This window comes from Cupressus sempervirens, chromosome 5 (assembly GCF_028749045.1).
Source record: "Cupressus sempervirens isolate cs-2001-9-10 chromosome 5, ASM2874904v1, whole genome shotgun sequence".
Taxonomy (NCBI): Eukaryota; Viridiplantae; Streptophyta; class Pinopsida; order Cupressales; family Cupressaceae; genus Cupressus; species Cupressus sempervirens.
In genome coordinates, this window is record NC_143122.1 from 748,201,957 (window position 1) to 748,222,888 (window position 20,932).

General features: G+C 34.2%; 1 pseudogene; it reads right to left on the bottom strand.

Moving 5' to 3' along the window:
• Positions 1-20,932, bottom strand: part of LOC149558084 (disease resistance protein Roq1-like) — a 203,141-nt pseudogene that overhangs the window by 57,889 nt on the left and 124,320 nt on the right.

Consider the following 20,932-nt stretch of genomic DNA (forward strand, 5'->3'; position numbering starts at 1 on the left):
TCAAATCTGCGACTGCCAATGGAGAGGGGTATGGCTGTAGCTTTGCATGCTCAATTCTACAAAATATAAAGCTTTCATGCAAAATCTAAAAGATACCCAGATAGTTTTTTGGGGCTGTGAACAAAACCCAGAAAGCGTTTTTCTTGCTGATGTATAAAAGATGATGTTGTAGTGTAAATCAAACGCCTTTAACAGTAAAAAATGGCTCCAAAAATCAAGAAACGACCTCAGCAACCAAAATATGATATGCAAATGCTAGATCAGATTCCTAAGTCCATCAACGGCATGCTGGAACCTGCAATACTGATTGAAAACTCCAAATATGCAAGTTGGTTGTCAGATTTGAGATTGAAACCCTAGAGAAAAATTGTTTTTGTCAAAACTTTTCTGATTCTCAGGATCATCCAAAGATGCAAGAGAAGAGCATACTTCATTTTTCAAAAAACTACAAAAAAATTTATTAGCCCCCCCCGAATCTCTCAAATAAGGAAACTAAGATCTACTCTTGCACATAGAAAAGCTCTGATACCATGTTAGAATCTGATAAGATTAATAACCTAAAAAACTAGTGCAAAGAGTAAATATCTAAACTATGAATGCAAATGATATAAAATCAAAATAGCATCATAGAGTTAGTCTCCAAGTGAGTAATGCAAATGCTAGAAGCAAAATAGCATTAAGAGGATGCAAAAACAAGAGATGCAAATACAAGCTAGGTAGCATGCTTATATAGGCTAGGAAGAGGGAGGAGGTGGCAACACCAACCAATGAGAAGCAACCATCTATTGGACTAAAGATAGCAAAGTATCTTCCCAAGATAGCTAATGGATGCTCACATGTAGGAAGGTGACACCTCACAACCATTCACCTAATAAGACAAGCTTTATTAACCTAAGCGAGATTATTAAAAGTGTAGTAAAAACCTATCAAAATAGGAAAAATAAAAAACTACACTAACAATTGGTAGCAGGCTTCACAAGACCAAAAGTTCTCTTATCTTCTTCCACTATTTTTGAATAGTTGGGAATTGATTGCTAACATATATTTAGATAGAGACCACCTTCCAATTTGTAGTGAACATGAGACTCTTAGATGTCATACAGTTCTAGTTTATAGTGTCTTATACTTGTTTAGATCTCCCAAATATCCTTGGTCAAATCACATTTTAGACTTACAATACTAATTTATCTACAATAGAGAAATTTTAAAGCATTACAACTTCTTTATCTATTTTCAAAAGTTGCATGTTCACTAGGTCTCTATCTTTTGACATTTTCATCCATATATCTCTATTTTTCTTTATTTCTATCTATTGGAAGGAACTTTGATGCATTCCATCACTTGTTACTTAATGTTCCATTATACTTTAATTATGTATATTATGATTTCATGAATGTTAAAATTAATTAAGTAATTGAAGATGCAAAGTGTACAAAATTTGTTTAGAATGCCCAATATTTTAATATGGTAGGCCAGTCAAATATGAGATCATCAAATATATTAATAATTCTATAAAATTGTTTTTTTGAATTCATTTAATTTTTTGTTGATGCACCATACTATTTGTACTATATATAGTTTGTGTTTGTGTAGGATTTAGTCATTTCTTAGTTTATGATGCATACAAGATGTACGAGATGATGTATGGAGAAAGAAGGTGGAGACACTTGGCCATATTAGGAGACAAGAAAAATAAAATCAGTGGCTTGTTGGATGGAATCATGTGGTCTCCAAGATGTTCAACAAATAGATCTGATCTAAATGCCCATTTTGAGCAAGTACGTCTCTCCTCTTAAAAATCTTGTAGCATTATTCTTTCATATATTATAGCCTATGTGGTCAATTTGCATCCAAGCATTTTTGGTGTTGTGCATTTTAAATATTTTGTGTTCAATGGAATTAGTTTCTTGTTATGCATGAGGTAGTCTTTGAATGCATATCATAGTTACTTGAGGAAAATTGGTGTACATGGTGCACACATTATTACCTTTGTCAAAAATGATTTTAACTATTTGGAGAATAAAAATGTGTGGCATATCTTGAACTTAGGTAAAGTGCCAAGATTTTTGAAATATTTCCAATCCAATAAGATAATAAATATACATTATATTTAGGGTTTGGACATCTTTTGGGAACTTTTAAAGTGCCTAAACTTGATTTAATAAATAAGAATTGGAAATGGATGTGTATATACTAAGAGTATTAAGATGCATACATAATGCCTTGATATATGTACATCTATTTGGTTTCTCTTTTTGTTGCATCATGATCCCTACACACAACAATAAAATACAAAGACTTGAAATTAGTTGGTAAATTGTGAGTAAATAAACAAAAAATATGCTAAAAGGCTTTCTTTGTCTTTCTTTGCTTCAGAGCTTTCAATTACTTGAAAAAGTTGCCATGTATGGTTGAATGGATCAAAGTCTATGGCTCAAAGGCAAGATTAATTTTAAATCATAATTAGTAATAAATAATAGTAAAGATTTAATAATACATAATAGTAATGTTTCAAAATCTATCCTTGAACTTGGCACAAAGGCCTCGGTGTGCAAATAGTTCATTCACCTTATAGTGATGGCTTACCTGACAATATGTTCTACATTTCTGATGAACAAGAGATGGAAAACAAACTCATGTAATTGTGATTCTAGTTATAGAAAGTCCACTAGACCAACTAAAAATATGTCTCCATCTATAGAGATTACTCTCCCTCTCTCCCCCCAATCCTTTCTCACACTTTTTAGTTGGTTGTTTATGTAACTTGAACCATTTTTCTCCTATGATCTATATCATGGATTGTGGAAATATACCAACTCTATACAAAAATAGTTCAAACTTGGGACATAACCTCATTGGACTAGTTAGTTTATGCATGTATTGAATGCCATCATTCTTTTGAAAGAAATTCAACCTAGATTACATTAGAGAGGCAAGGGTATTTGATAAGTGCCTCTAAGTCTTCACTACTGCATGATTTTGGTGCTCTTGTTCATAATTCATTGCTATTTGTATTGCTAGTTTTTACTGGCGAAGTAATTTATTTTGTCTTATGTGTTTTTTTTTTGAGAAATATCTTCATAGAACTTTTTTTTGGTGAAATACCATCGAGCTTCTAGTACCATTGTTCTACTTTTGGTCATTTGTGGGTATTGTTCATAATTTATTTATTTATTTCTCAAAAATAAAACAAACTTAATTTGAATGCTCATAGTGGTCTTCTTATTTAGTATATGAACTTTCCTAAGCTAGGTGGAGAACTAGCTCACAAGAAATAGCCCTGTAACATTTTTTGTTTTTGCAAGAAGTTAAATTCATTCGAATGGAGCCTTGTAATAGATTGGTTTAAACATTAAACAAACCTTGTTGAAGCTTTGAAGTCTCCAAATTTCCAATGCAATCAAACCTAAAAAATTGTTGTTGTCCAAAGATCACATTGTGTGAGGAATGAGATATTACCAATCGAAGGGGAAATGGAATCCTCTAATTGCATATCTTCTAACTCAATAAATTGTACCCTATTGCTTGTTGGATACAGGTAACACCATTCCAATCACGGAAGTGAACATTAAACAAGAAAATGCAAAATTAGGTTTTCCAAGAAACAATTTTTTTTTAATAATTAGGCTATCCATCACATTTGCAACAATATGTTCTAAGGGATACTTGTCACTCCCACAACATAGGTGTTGTAAAACCATCATAATTATGATGGCTAGTTTTTACGGTTTGACATCACTTCCACAACATAGCTGTCACATGGACATCTCAATTTTGATGGAAGACTGCAAGATTAAGATATCATAATTACGATGATCTACTATCACACTTGTGACAACATCAACATGAACTCTTGCCCCATCCTACTTCCAAGTTACAATAGTTTTATCCATAGCAATTGGGATGGAACCCCAAATGTAGTAGTGCCCATATTGAAATAAATGGATATTTGTGTGGCCATATAGCTCTCTTAGAAAGCCCAATTAATGTTGGTTAGTTGAAAATTAAAAATAAATAAATATCTAAATGCATTGTTAAAGATTCTAATTTGGATGTTGGTCACTACAAAAATCTAAATGGTAGACCACTGCTCATTTATATATTCTTCATGAATTTTGAGACCATGAGGGGTATGAGGAAAATATGTTATAAACATTTTTTCATGCAATCCCTTAGGGACTAAAAGGAAGTAGTAGGGAGAAGACTATAAATCCTATCACAAGCTGCACCCATTTAACAAAAGAGGTGGATAGTAGAGAAAAAAAGATGTAGTGAAAATACTCCTTGGTGCTCTGAAATGAATCATCCTACAATTTATATTTGGTCACAAACATTATGATCTATTGACATGATTTCTTCTTCATCGTGTTGAATAGAAACCAATATATCTATGGTAATTGGCCCTATTTGAAACTATCACTTTGCATAAAGTAAATCTTCACCAAGTTTTTAGTCGACTACACATGATCTTTGTTGTCATCACTCTATCCACAATTACACTAGGTTCCTTTTCTTTCTTGTTAATAAGTAATTTGTTGTTCTTCACACCATTTTTTGAGATGCATTCATGGGTTGAACATCTTTTCAATGGAACAACATCTTAAATTGGTGAACTAGCTTCCCTACCAAAAAAATTTGTTATTTTTATTCATCGTGGTTGTTAAGAAACTTCTCGATCTGGTAAAATCATACCAGTTTTAACTTGCTTCCATAATTGAAACATGGCAACCCAATTGTGATCTCCATTCTAGGAATTATGTAGGACTATACCATTATACTGAAACAAGAAAAAATTTCTCGCATGGTGATAAAAGGCTTTCGTAACTTGGGAGGAGTTGTGTTTCTAATTTTGTTTTACAAAATGCAAATTTTGTCCTCAATACACAAAAATCCTCTACTATCTTTTCAAATGTCAAAAGAATTAGTCAAGTTAAAGGATATTATGGAGAGATTATTGATAGAATAGTGATTGGGAACTTTGAAAATCCTTTAGAAGCTATAGAAAAATGGAAAATAGATGTGTGTGAAACCATATTTGTTTAGTGAGAAGCCTTTCAACCAAACAATGGAAATTTTTAATAGAAGCCCTCTTAAACATATCAAATTTGTGGATAGAATAAGCCAACTACATATGAATAAGTAAGTTTTAATATTATCAATTTGAGAAACTATGATAAAACCCAATGAGGCTAATGGGACACTCACAACCATGTTTTTCACAATTGAAGATGTACCCCCATTAACTAACTTAGGAATGAACTTATCGAGAATTTCTTCACCTATGCCTCACCATGAAAAAGGCTTGGTTTGAGATGTAAATCCATAAACTAAATTTGATCTGACATATAACTCTTTTTACAAGTTGAACTAATATGATTTTACAACACTACAAAATTGACTAGTGTAAAATCTGAAAGCTGTATTGGAATCTATATGTTCTTTGATGTTAAAAGGATAGTGAAATTTAGTAAATTACCAAATTTATTGATTTCTTTTCTACTTCCTAAAATTAGACTAATGCCTACATACAAAATTAAGATCTTTACTTAAATACTTATGTGAACCATTATGAATCATTGTTTGGAATTGGTTTAAACACTATACTAGGTAGGGCTTAGAATATGTGTAAATCGAATTCATTTCACTTATTTCTTGTTTGATACAAGTGTGTAATATGTTGGATTTATAGATATTTATTGATCTATCACTATGCACAATGCTAAATGGTAGGAATTCTTTCAAACTCCTCTCTTGAAAAGTCAATCTTGTGAATCAACTTTGTGGTTTAGGGTGATCTTGTGACCTATTGGAATCTACTCAGTTGAAGATAAATGTGTTTTCTCATGAGAAGGCCTTTGCTGGTTCATTTGATTTTGAATGAGATGTAGAATATGTTCGCTACTTCAAAATAAAACATGCAAAAAGAACTATGTTTTTGTATTTTTTATATTTTCCAATGAATGCAATCTAACAATGCAATTAATATGAATTCCTAAACTAATCAAGGGATTAGTAAACCAAATAACAAAAAATTTGAAGCAAATAATGTGAAAGTAAAATCCTAATGGACATAAGCTATGAAAACAACACATCTAGGAGTTAAGCTTTAAAAAAAATTGGTAGGTAACCAATGAAAATAGGAGCAAGACTTCCTTGATTCCACTAATGCAATAATCAATGGGAAACTTAATAACTGTATGATGTTTCACTCTTCATCAAATCACAAGGCTATGAAAAGTGCATTGATATGAGAAAAAGAGTTATGTAGGCACAATTCGGTGAATTCTTCTCAAGCTAGATACATCAAAAAAATTCATTAAACCATAGCAAACACTAGATATAAAAGATCATACAACCAAAAGTAACACAATAGAAATTTGGCTCAATCAAAATTCCATGAACATAAATTCACAAAATAATGACACATTTAGGCAAGAATCAGTATACTGTGGATGTGAGCACCAAAAGCATAATATTATTGCAAAATAATGGTGGCCCCAATTACATATTACAATTGTGTATTTATAAAAAATCATCTCCTCAATTTGTGTTGAGAGTGAGAAATATCTTCATGCAATAATATGCTTTTAATTTAATAAACCAAACTAATTATGTATAAACTACCAATCTAACTAGTACTTAGTAGGACTTCATCCATTTTTATATTTATTAATTGGATGCATGAGCCTTTGCATGTCATAAAACAAAGAAATTCAGAGAAGATAAGAAGAAGAAAGCCTTTTGTCAAAGTAACAGTGTCTAGAATTGTCAAAAATAGAAGCTAATCCTTCACTAGGAATAACTCAGAGTTAAATTATTGTCAAAAATGTGTTTTCGATGCATGGAAAGCTCTAATCTTGGAACTGGCATTTAACTATCGGTACACCTCTGGAAAAAAACCCACTAGTGCACCTACGTAACTCTCCAAAAATCTTCCAACACTTTATGCCAAAAAGTGCAGTAGCACACTTGTGCACTAGTGCACCAGTGCACCTTGAAGGACAAAAATGTAAAAATCTCACCAAGTTTCAAAACTGAAATTCTAGCTTCTAGGTTTTGTTCCCCTTCATACCAGAACTATGTCTAGATGTTTGCTCTTGAGTTTCTCAATAATTTTGGTGACCTTGGCTACATCTAGTAGGTTTATGGCATTATACTTGTCCTTGATCTTTTGTCTATAGTTATCTACCTCTATTTAGATTTCAAAAAAATCCATGAGTTTGGTGTCTAGCTCTAACAAGGCTTCTTTTATTCTAAATACTTGTTGAATGTCATCATCAATACAAGCTTCTTTAGAAACCTTCCTCAATTTCTCTACAAATACCTCCATTGGCATCAAATTCTCCCATGCATCATCTTCAAATATGTTGAGACATGCATCCCTATAATGTTTCTCTCTTGCAAAATCTATTCTTGGGCTTGGTCCTTGAGCCAGTGGATCTCTGCATGTAATGTTTCCATTACTTTATTACTATCTGATATCTTTTCAATCCAATCATCAATTAACTCTAACTCATCTTTTGTATATATATCTATAAGCAACCTGTACCTCTACCCCTTTATGGTCTATAGTACCTATAAATCCTTACCTCATGCATGTACTTCATCCATGATACTGAAATCCTACCTCAAAATTGCTACCATTTTATCTACATTTTATTGCATAGCATGTAGTAGCTTCAGGTTTCCTTCGATGATCAACACACTTTTTTCCTCAAAATTTTCCCACCATTTTTGATAGGCATTAAAAAGTGGATCCAAACACACTACCCCCTTCTCTCTCCCTTCAGGTGCTATAGTCAGAGTATCCTTAAGGTGTTCAGGATCCAAGGGACTGATAACTTTGGCTAAATACGCTTTTGGGATTTCATTTTTCCTATGAAGTGTCATTAGTTCTGCCCCCTCTTGCTCCAAACTTCTAAAAACCTCCTTCATCCCCATCCTAACCACTAGCTTGGATGTATCCAATGTGGGCCTCCCAAGCATAACCTCTCTAATTTGATAATATTGGGGACCCAAATCTTTTATTTCTAAATTAGGAGGAGCAATAGCCACTTGTGCGAATAAATCTTGATTTTAGTTACTATTGATGAATTCCAATGCTCTTGCTTCTCTTGAAGGGGATTCAGGTTTCCTTAGAACCTCAATCAACTCAATCATATCCTCTTCATTAGCATTGAATTTTGGCCTTTTGCTTTTGATCATTTTCTTGTGTAACCACCTCAGGACTCATTCCACCGAAGGCCTATAGGATGGATTTTTTTTTGCCACTCCTTTTCCCCTATCACTCTTTTCCAAAGTTTTCTCCTTCTATAATGGCCCTTCCTCTATATTTTTAGTCTTAGTGGAGCCCACAATTCTTACCTTAGTGTCTTGGGGAGCATGCTAAGGATATTGAACCATTTGCCTTTCCCCGGAGACTTCATTGGTTGATATTTGCTATGGTTCTTCCTCCTACTGCTTTTGAATTTGTTCTCATTCAACAATTGGAGGTAGTAGAGTAGTAGAACTTTTGTCAACAATTGTGATCTAAAATGGGGATGAAGGAGTTATTTCCCCTATGGTTCTAGTAGCATCTATGACCAATTTTTCTATTGGGGCTCAGTTTTTGGGGTATCCTAGATCTTATCTCCCACCAATTCCATCCATATGGATATAAAATCAAAATCTAACATCTTGAATATGTCAGTGTCCTCTACATCCTACTCATCAATCCATTGCTACATTTCATCCTTGGATGTAGTTATCTATAGAGGTTCTTCTGGAATTGATGGTTCTAGCTAGTCATGTTCTTCTTTTCAAAGGTACATCATCCTCCTCATCCTCTTCTTCTTCCTCTTCAAGAATGGATTCTAGGATAGATGAGAAAGGCATTACCTTCTTGATCACCCTTTTCCTTTTCTTGACAGGAGTCTTAATATTTTTTCCTTTCTTAGGCGTAGAAGGGGATACTTGTTCTGCCTTCCAAGGAGGGGAAACTTCTTGGATTTAAACCTTTGTTTCTACTTGGCTAGGCACAACTGGTGGCACTTGAGGGTCTACCTAGACTTGGGAAGCTCTAGTATCTTCCAACCCTTGCACATTTTCTTCTTTTTGCTGTGGATGTGCTAGGATTTCACCCTCTTCTAGTTGAGCTCTTTGAGGAGAACTCCTCTTTCTTTTGCCTTCTCCTTTTCTCTCTTGAGGATGATAGTATCCAACTAGTCTGTCTAGCTAGTATACCATTTTGGGCCTAATGGGCAACTGAGTTGCAAAGGTAGGGATAATGACCTTCTTCCCTCTACCTTTGGCTAGGCGAGCTTGTGCATGGAAAACCACTTTCTCAAGTATTGGATCAAGTTTAAATGGTTTTTTGATCTAATCATGCATCATTTTAATGGCATGCCTCACCTAATGATTAATATCATCATTCTCTTCCCTATCAACCACTACATTTATAATGGGTTATTCCCCAATTTTATCTTCATTGAACAAAGGGTCAAGCAGCTCCCTTGAGTCTTGTTGCAATATCTATAATGGAATCTTTACTTTTAGAGCCTTTTCTGCCAAATACAAAGTCATCGTACAATAATCCTTGATACATACATCGTAGTTATTTGTCGCATTCATCCAATGGTCTTCAATGGCTTCTTCATGTTGGAATTCCTTGCTTGGCAGATATTGGACTCTCCCAATATTATCAAAGCATGGCCTCAGAGAATTGTACTCTTCTAGGGTATATTGATCCCATTCAAACTCAAAAGAAGGAATATACTACTTCCTCTTTACTTAAAAAGGTCCCATGATTAGAGGCCATGTCCAACATTGTCTACATTGTTTCCTGACTCTATCATATGTACACTCAACTTGTTGAGAAATCTCCAAAAGAACAAGTCTGTCACTAGGATATCTTGGGAGCTTCTTCAGATTGATGGTGGTACTAGCTATCCTCAGATATGTAAATGTTCTAAATTGAATATAATAGACACCAAGTGCTATTACCTATGCCACTACATTATCTAATAACCCTTTTGCATAATCTCCTTCTATAAATCTGATTATGGTAAATATGAAGGCATCATTAACAATTTTGTATTCCTTGCTCTACCCTAAGAGTCTCTTCTTCACCAATTGTGGATAAGCAATATATGGCCAAGCATTGGGATCTAACATGCTACCTCTTTTGTATAGCCTTGGGTAGTCTATTGTCCTTGCAGCTAATAAATACACTAGGTAGGATGTCATATAGAACTCCCTTTTTTCCTTAACTGCCTCCAAATGTTCACACAAGTTTTCACTCAAGGTGGTGGCCCAGTCAAGTGGTATCTTTTCCAACTTGATGGTCTCAATAAAGTGCACCATGAACATAATTAGGAGCCTAGCTAATGGAAGACCCACTACTCTTCTTGGAAGTACGATCGAGTACCCAATATCTTCTTTCATATATCCCCTTGTCATATCCACTTTACTAGTTATATTCTTGAGAGGGGTCTTCTCTATAAGATAAGAATATTGGATGATCTTAGAAGCCTCTTTTAAGTGCTCTATATACCACCTTTCTATTTCCTCATAGGTTAAACTGATAAATTGATATGCCCTTGGGAGATGGAATACTCTCTCAATGTTGTTGGATCATAGATCAAGAAAAATCTCTCCTATACCACTCTTCACCACCCTTTCGTCTAGAACAATGTGTTTTACAAGTGTCATTGTGAGCTCTAAAGATTGTTCTAACATTGGGTGTAAAGCTACATTTACTAAACCTGAACAAATCAAAGTGGAAACCATAGCAGATCTCTTAGTGGGTTTGTTATGTATCTTCAAGAATTCTCCCAAATCTGTGTGTCCTAACTTTGTATCTCTAATTTCAAAGTAAACATCATGAATCTTGGATTTCATTGGAGGAATTCCTTGAAAATTGAAGACTATAGGTTTTAGAGCCATTTTCTTACCTGATGAAGATGCCATTATATCTATATATAAAGGATGTCCATTAATCTAAGATTAAAGAAAAATAAATTAATTACCCCCTAAAATTAACTCATACAAAACCTTAAAAGTTAGATGTCTCAACAGTACTATAAAACCCTATTCTTTAACCTTAAAATGCAAAAAAGTGCACCAAGCACACTAAGAAGGTGTGCCTAATGCAAAATATTGAAATTTATTTTAAAATATTTAGGTGCACTCTAGTGCACCACATTAGGTGCACTAGTTTGCACCTAAGAAAACTTTTTTGTGGTTTTTGTTTTCTGTATAAGGTTGGGTGTGCATTGGGCACACCAAGTCAATTACGCTAGTGTGCACCCTCTTGTGTCATTTAAGTTTTGCATATAAGGGGTGTAGAGTAGCACACGATACAAGTTGTGCCAAAGTGCACCCTCTTTTTCTTTGAGGTTTCCTCTTTAAATTTTGGCTATTTAAGTTTTTATTCTTTATAAAGGAGGAGGCACATAGTAGTGCACCTAATCAGGTGTGTAACTACACACCACACCCTTGTTTATGTTCTTTCTTTGCAGATTGGAGTAGAAGTGAGTGGGGTCAATGGACCTTGTTAGGTGTGAAAGTGAAAACTTGGAAAATATAGGGGTTGTGGAGCTGGGAGAATGAGATTATGAAAATAAAAAGAACAAGAAAGGTGAGGGGTAAAGGAAAACTCCCCCCTGCCTTATATATACTTCAACATCTCTAGTGCGTCTACATAGGTGCACCAACTGCACAACTGCACAATTGCATAAAAACATTTTTTTCCACACTTAGGAGTACTAGTGCACCTTATGAGGTGCACTTAGTATGCCAAAATTTCCAAAACTCACCTTGTTTTTTGAATGTCTCGAGTTTCTAACCTTCATGGGTTTTTGATAGGACTCGAACATGCACTAGGGGTTCATGTAAGAATTCAAGATGACTAGGATCCCAATTTTAGGAGTCCAACATCCAAAAAATAAAGTAGGGGGTTCTCATTTTGCTAGAGAATGTGGTGTGCATTGTGGAACCACAAAAAATAGCCCCAAAAAAGGTAAGAAATGACAAATGCATTTGTTCATCAATAGACATTCACTCGACATATGTCAAACACCAACTAAATCTCGAACATTCCGAGAAAATTTTTATTGACTTCACAGTCAAAGATTCAAGATCCAAAACCTTCAACCTTAGTGTATGTGATCAATCAAAATCTTCAGATAGCTTAGAAACAATCTTCTACCTTTCTTGACACATCCATCAAGAATCTCCACAAGGGTCATTTGTCAATCCTTTTCTTGACTAGATGAGAGAATCAATTCGAGAGATTTTAGTAGGATGTCACTTTTCTTTTAAATTTCATGGTAATCCCTTGGGTTATTGCTCCATGCAGTTCATGATTTCATCATTTGAATCTTGGATGAAGCAATATTTTCATTTGTATCTATTTATCAAATTACCCCTTTTAGATATTTTAGAATCCTTCAATCTTAACACCGTTCTTTTCTTCTTCTTTTTTCTTTCTTTTTTTCCTTCTATATCCTAACTATCCTTAGACTGTGTAGCTAGAACATCAATTCCATTTCATGGATTCCATCCCTTTGTGAACATCCCTTGCATTTTTCTTTTAAAACTTTTTAGAAAATCTCATGCCAACCAATGATCTTAGCAATCCTTTGAGAAGACCTCTTTGTTTGAACCTATAGGAGTTTTGATTATCCTGTACTGCTTTCAACCTTGGTTTGACAACACTTGAGATGATCAACCTTTAAATTTTCAAAGTGTTGAGAACTTGATGATCTAGAATCCTAAATTCAAGACCGAAAGTCACCCTATTACCAGCAAGTAACATCCATTCCTCAGTCGGTATAAGGCACACAATCAACCAAACACTTTGATAAAGAAACACCTCTTCCTAAAATTAGGACCAAAAGAGTAGTTAGTAAGATATGTCTAAATAAAATCTTGAGTGCACCTTACCCCCCTAGACTGACACAACTTTGAAAGAAAACATGGGATTGAAAGCAAACACACAACTAAGAGAAAAGACACTTGCATAAAATAAATACACTTGTAGAAATAAATTCTAACTAATTTTTTACTTTTTTAACTTTTTCTTTCTTTCTTCTAGGCTTCAAAATAATGTTGCAAAAATTCTTCATTGACTGGTAATGGAACTAATTCACCCATTAAGGAACTGAGCCTAAATGTATTTTCTCTAAGAATTTCTACTATTTAGTAAGGACCAATCCACAAGCATTAAAACTTAATGTGGTTGCCTGACTTTTCTTTCACCTTATCCCAAAGTAGAACAAGGTAAAAAATCCTAAAGGATTTTATCATGGCCCTCTTGTTGAACCATCTCTTCATGATAGCTTGATGTTTGGCCATGTGCTCCAATACAACCATTCATTTCTTGTCCATCTCTAAAAGATTCATCAATTTGATCTATACTTTGTCAACATCTTTAGCATACCCACTCATGAATTTTAACACTAGAATCCTAAGGTTAAGTACGAATACTAGTTCTTGTCCATAGATAAGCAAATATGGAGAAGTCCCCAAAGCATTCTTGACCCTTACATGATCCATCCATAGAGCATATTTGAGTTGTGTATGCCAATCTTTACGATTCTCCTTCAATAACCATCTTATTACTATGATAAAGTTTTTGTTTGTAGATTCAGCTACCCCATTTCCCTATGGCTAATAATTCGAAGAGAACTTGATAATAACCCAATTTTCAAATGCCCATTGCATCAAGAATACTAATGCAAAAGTTGATCTGTTATCACACACTAAAGTGAATGGCATCCTGAATGCAGTAACAATGTGTTCCTCCAAGAAGTCTGTTATCACCTTAGTAGTGTAATTTCTAAAAGTTTCTACTTCTATCTATCTTGCATAATAATCCATGGATGTCAAAATATAAGTGTGTCTCATAGATGATGGTGGATTGGCTGGAGCAATAAAATCCAGCCCCCACTTTGCAAAGGGTTGTACCTCGTACACTAGTTGTATCAGCATTGTCAAGTGTCTTTCTCTATTGGCACTAGTCTGGCAAACATGAAAAGAATGTACATGTTCAAAAGTGTCCTTAAATATCATGGGCCAAAAATAAGTTGATCTTAAAATCATATGAGTAGTCGCCTCTTCTAAACCATGTCCTATACCATACTTGTCATGAAATTGTTCTAGGACTTCTTCCACTTCCTCACGTCCTAAGAATTTTTGGTAGATCCCTTCATAGTTGCTTTTGTACAACTTGTTATCATGCAACATATATGAATCACACTTCATTTTAAGTCCTCTACATTGTGAACTAGTCATCCAACTGGGGCATTGGTTCTATAGAACATTATCTTGGTACCAGACATCCGTTACTACACATTGACCAATGTCAACTTGATATACTATCATTTTCTTGTGATCTTCTATATCTATCTCATTCTCAAACTTAAATTTCTTTTTTTCAAAAATTTGGTTATCAACTATCAATCTTGATAATCCTTGACCCTTGACTAAGCTCATGGGTAGGATCTCTAGATCAAATTCTTGTAATATCACCATCCATTTACCTCATCTTTCACCAAGTTCTTTTTGTATCAATAATGTCTTTACTTCTAGATCTAGTACAATAGCATACACCTTAATCTTTAGTATGTAATGGCAGAACATCTTTACTACTTTAACGAAGGAAAAAGAGTATTTATCGAGATTAGAATAATTCAACTCGACATTTCTTAGAGGACAACTCATAAAAGCAATAGGTCTTTCATCTCCCTTCTTCTTCTGGGTTACGATCCCAGCACATGAATGTTAAGAAGCGAAGGAATATATCTTAAAGGGAAGGTTGTAATCAAGACTTACCAAAACTAGAGTCATTGAAATGGCTACTTTGATATCCTCAGATGATTTCTTTACCTTAGGAACCCATTCTATTTTAGCCCCCTTTTTGAGTAAATCATTGAGGGGACGCACTATCTTTGCAAAACCACTTATGAATTTTTAGCACAAAATTTATCTTTCCAAAGAAAGACTTGAGTTTCTTCTGACTATTGTGGGCAATAACTTCAAGATGGCTTCAACTCTATAAGGATCAATGGACATGCCAGCTTCAGAAATGACATGAGCTAGGAGTTATCCCTTAGTGACCCCAAATGAACATTTCTTGAGATTAAGAGATATGCCATACTTGCAACACTTTTTGAATACCTATCTTAGATCGACAATGTGAGTAGTTTGATCCATTGAAAAGATAGTCAAGTCATCCATATAGATAACTATACATTTATTAATCAATCCTTTGAAAGCTTCATCCATGGCTCGCTGAAATGTAGTCCCTACATTAATCAATCCGAATGGAATTCTCTTGTAGGCAAAGGTTCCCCATTTGGTCATAAAGGTTTTCTTTAACCTATCTTCTTCATTTACTATTACTTGGTTATATCCTAAATATCCATCCAAGAAAGACATAATTTTTGAACCATTGACAATTTTTAGAACATTGTTGAGTGAGGGCAACAAGTAGTTGTCCTTTTGAGATGCCAAGTTCAAATTACAAAAATCTCCCCAATCCTCTTTCACATGGGAACTAAATTAGAGAACCATGTAGAGTGATGCACAGGGAAAATAATCTTCATTTCTAGTAACTTCTTGACTTCCTTAATTATCAGAGGTTCTAGGATAGGATTGATAAGTCTTTTCCTTTGTTGGAAACATTTGGCATCAAGTTTGAGTAGAATATAATGTATAATAATTTGAGGGTCATATGTCTTCAGATCTTCATAGCTCTAGGCAATAACATCCTATTTTGTAAGAAATTTGAGCATGTCTTCCCTTTCTTATAGACTACATGCTTTCCCAATCCTTACCATATCGGGATCATTTTCCATTCCTAAATTGTTTGAATCACATTCCTTGGTCCCTTTCTCTTCAGTGGTCCTTTTATTGAATGCTGATTCATCATGATAAAAAATGTGCTCTAACTCAATCATCCCCTTTTGAACAGTATTAGTTTTCAATCTCAAGATTCCATCTTCATCTTGAGTTGTAATATCCTTAGGCATGTCATCTGGAGGGTAATCTATTTCTTGTCCCTTAAAGTGGCTGCTGTAGATAATAAATTCAAGAATATGTTGATCATCCTAAAAGGCTTGGAAGTTTGTGATATTGTTAGGAATAGATGGAACAACAATCAATTTGACAAAAAAATGTTTTAATTTTGTTCTTTCCACTGGTTGTAATTCACTCGCTAAAATAATGAGGGCATCTGCTACTACATTTTTCCTTCTTGGAATAGACTTTATGTTCAAAGCTCCAAAATCATCTAGTAGATCCCATACCCTTTTCCTATAATAAAGCAACCTCTTATCATTACAAGAATATGATAATTTCACTTGTCAAATAACCAAGAATCTCCTTCAACTATGAGAGTTGTAACTCCTTCCTTCAGTGCAAAAGAAAGTCCTAAAATAAATGCTTTGTATTCTGCAACATTGTTAGTACATCTAAATTTCAACCGATATGCTACATAGAGAGACTTAACTTTGGTACTGATTAACTCAATACCTGCACTGGCTCTTGATTTTCATTTGGAACTGTCAAAGTGAAGTGTCCAAATTTGACTTTCTTCGGGTTTTATAACCTTATGCATTTTTGTCCTTAGTTTTTCCTTTACTTGAACTTGGAAGGATTGTCTCTTGGGTACCCATTGTAATATTTCACGAGGTGGGCTTACTGATTTCTCATTTTTCATTCTTTGAAACTGGGAGCGTATGTTTTTCCTATTTTTCTTGAATTTCATCTATCAATTCTTTGATTTCATCCACTTTGGGTTTAGGATGGCCTACTAGCAAAGTCCATCTCTAGCCTTTTATGCATTGTCTTCTTCTTTGTACTTTGATCATTCTGGGTGGAGGAGAAGATAAACCTCTACCATCTAAGGAATTATCGTTGTATGATGCATTTAGATCTTTGGTTTCTTCTTCAATCTATTTAACGACATTAGGCATGTTTGTAAGACTTTGGTTTTATGTGGGTTCATTTTGTGGATCATTCACTTTCTTGTGTTAACAACTTAGCAACTACTTCTTGACATGATGAACATTCAAACTCTAAATGGCTAACTTTATGTAATCAACAAAATCCTAGGAGAAGGAGGATATTAGGCTCAACTTCTTCTCCTAGACATTGGAAATTAGCCATCATATGGTCTATGAATTTCATTACAACCTCATATTTTAGGGTTAAAATTCTAGAGTCCATATCTTGATCATATGATATTTTGGTCAAAGTCATATAAAAAACCATTAGTTTGTAGGAACCCAAATCTATTTGCAGGAAGTCTACCACATTAGGACCATTATATTTTGTAATCATCTTTTCTAACTTTGGCTCTGCATCTATTTTGATTTGATTGTTCAAACCTTTCCATGGTAACCAAAGTTGAAAAAAATCCATGGAAAACCATCCCCTTAGGCACTTCATGCATTCTCTACTTACAATTAACCCATATGTTTCTAGGATATCAACCACATGTATATTAGCAAAATCTTGAATCTGTGGGTCAATTGTTAACTATATCCACACATCTTTCAGTATGCCAATGACTTTCACCTCTATTTTGTCCAACTATATCACTATTTAGTTGCTTGGTTGTGGACTAAATCCTAACTTTTGCACTACAGACAATAGCATGACATCATCTGAAGCATCTGAATCAATAAGACAATTGTGTAGATTCTTCCCATATATTATAATGCTAAGGAAAAATGGCGATACCTCAACCTTGTCTTTAAACATAGTGGGCAATGCCTCTGCAATATTAACTTGTTGTGATACTTTCTTCTGAGAGGTAGTATTCGTATTGTGGGAAGTCTTTGTATGATCCATAGTCTTCAAGAGCACTTCTCATTATTGTGGACAATTTTACAACATGTCAACATGGACATGTTGGCCTTTGTTTGTTTCAAGTCTTCTATGGAACTATACTTTTCATTAGACCAAGTAGGGTTTCTCAATATTGTTGGTACACTTCCTTGGTTCTGATTTTGTTGTCCTCAAAATGGTGGTTTAATTGGTGCCGGATCATTACTCACTCTTGGATCAAGAGGAATTGGTTATAATGTTGGGGTATTTTTATGTATTCTAATTGTCATTGTGAAAAGAAAACATCTCTTCATGTTGAAGGTGAGGTTCTAGGCTAAATTGGAATGAGAATTCTTCATTTACTTGCTGCTCTACCTATGTACTTTGTGGAGAATCATAGGATTCTAATAACATAGCATTAAATTGCATAGGAGGAACATTGTTATTTACTTGTGGATTTTGAGTCATTTCTTGATTTCCATCATAGCATGAACCATCATTGTTAGATGCATTTTGACCATCATCATATTGATTGATAAGTGTGTACTAAACATTACTATTATTATTGTCTATAGGAATGCTTCCATTATTCATATGGATATTCCACTATTGGTTCTATCTTTGGAAGCCATTATTGCAATTAGGAAGATTGAAGTTCTTCCCTCCATTATTGTTCCCCATATTTTTCTTGTTGTTTCCATTGAAGTTCCTGTTATAATTTTGGCCATAATTGTTGTTGTAAGGACCAACATTATTTTTTGGAAGTTGTTATTCTATTCTTGTGACAACCTTAGATGAGTCAATTCATTATTCATTTGTAACATAGTCTTTTTCATCTGACCAAATTTGTAAATAAAGCTATTGTCTACTTCAGTGGGTACTATTGCCTTTTGCTCAAAGAAGGTGTCTTTTGGAGGTTCATACCCTAGATATGTTAGAGTGGGGTTTTGTGGAGCAGGTTCCTATTGTAATGGAACTAGATAAATAGGTATAGTTGACTAGGCATTGTGGGTACTTCGATAGGGTATGTTGGCATCATGGTGATAGCTTGAGCTAGAAGCATTAATCCTCCTCTATTAGGATTGACTTGCTTAGTAAAAGTTATTTCTTCTGTGAAGACCTTTTCCAGTGTATCAGTATTTGCTACAAGAAGTCTTCTTAGAAAGATAGTAGTAAGAGGGTCCATAGCATTAAGTACATTTGAATAACCACTTCAACTAGTATAGTATATGGGGTTTCCAATTTGTAATACACCATATGAAAGTGATGATTGAAGCACAAAATTTTCTTAGTTGGATCCCTTTTGATTGATATGAATTGTTAATGTATCACGTTTGGGTTGATGAAAGTTTTGAATTGTTCTAGGAACAATTTTTTGAAAGTATACCAATCTCCAATGCATCCAAGTGGCAAATTGACATACCAATTGTAGGAAACTTCCCCCAAAGAGTAGGGGAATAAATGAAGGACCACATCCTTGTTGGCAATCTATTTTTGGTTGCAAATTTCTTTGAATAATTTAATGTGGTCTTCAACAATTCGTATTTCTCCATAAATGAACCTTGGGCAAAACTTGTTAGGATTCTTAGGGAGGTCATGGAGTGCACCTCTCAAGTTAATTGGTGAGTCTACAGTGTTTGTGAAAAATTCCATTGGAAGATTTGGTGGACCTAAGGGTGGTTGTTGTGGAGGTGGAGTTGAAGAAGAGGATGAAATTTTAAAGGGAAGTGGTTGAATTTGAGGTATCCCTTTATCATTGCGAGGCTTGTGGAATTGGTTAAGCTCAAGAAACTTGTGTGCACTTGGGGAATATCTCAAAGCTCATTGAAATGGGGATTTTGGATCAAGCTCCTCTAGTTTGCATAAATTTTGGAAAAAGTACACCATTGCTGAAGCACACTTTCTCACAAAATGAGCCACACCATAGAATTCAGTGCAACAACGCACCAATGCAGCAGTGCACCAATGTACTAGCACACCAAAATTTTCACAAAAACTCAAAAACAATTTTAAACTTGTAAGAAGTGCAAAATTTTAAAACTTTGGCAAACATCCTTTCTATTCCAAAAATCATAATGGTGGCCTTCCTTCTAGCACTAGTTCTATTGAGCTATTGTTATACACGATGCTAAATGGAAGGAATTCTTTCAAACTCCTCTCTTGAAAATTCAATCTTGTGAATCAACTCCAAGGTTCCAAGTGATATTGTGACCTACTAGGATCTACTCAGTTGAAGATAAATATGTTCATTCACAAGGAGGCCTTTGTTGGTTCATTTGATTTCGGATGAGATATAGAATCTATTCACTACTTCAAAATAAAACATGGAAAAAAACTATGTTTTTGTATTTTTTATATTTTCCAATGAATGCAATCTGACAATGCAACTAATGCAAATTCTTGAACTAATCAAGGGGTTAGTAAAACAAATAACAAATTTTTTGAAGCAAATAACATGAAAGTAAAATCCTAATGGATGTAAGCTACGAAAACAACACGTGTGTGAGTTAAGTGTTAAAATAAATTAGTAGGTAACCAATGAAAACAAGAGCAATACTTTCTTGATTCCACTAATGCAGTTGTTGATGGGAAATTTAATAATCATATGATGTTTCACTCTCCATCAAGTTTCAAGGCCATGGAAAGTGCACTCATGTGAGACAAAGAGTTATGCAGGCACAATTTGGTGATTTCTTCTTGAGCTAGATATATCAGTAGAATTCATTAAACTGTAGCAAACACCAAAACTAAAAGATCACACAACTAGAAATAATGCAATAAAATTTTGGTTCAATCACAATTCCATGAAGATAAATTCATAGAACAATGATACATTTAGGCAAGAGTGACTACAGTCTAAATGCAACCACCAAAAGCATAATATTGTTGCAAAATAATGGTGGCCTCGATTACATATTACAATCATGTATTTATAAGAAATTATCTCCTCAATTTGTGTTGAAAGTGAGAGATATCTTCATACAATAATATGCTTTTAATTTAGTAAAACAATCTAATTATGTACAAACTACCAATCTAACTAGTGCTTAGTAGGACTCCATCCATTTTTATATTCATTAATTGGATGCATGAGCCTTTACATGTCATAAAACAAAGA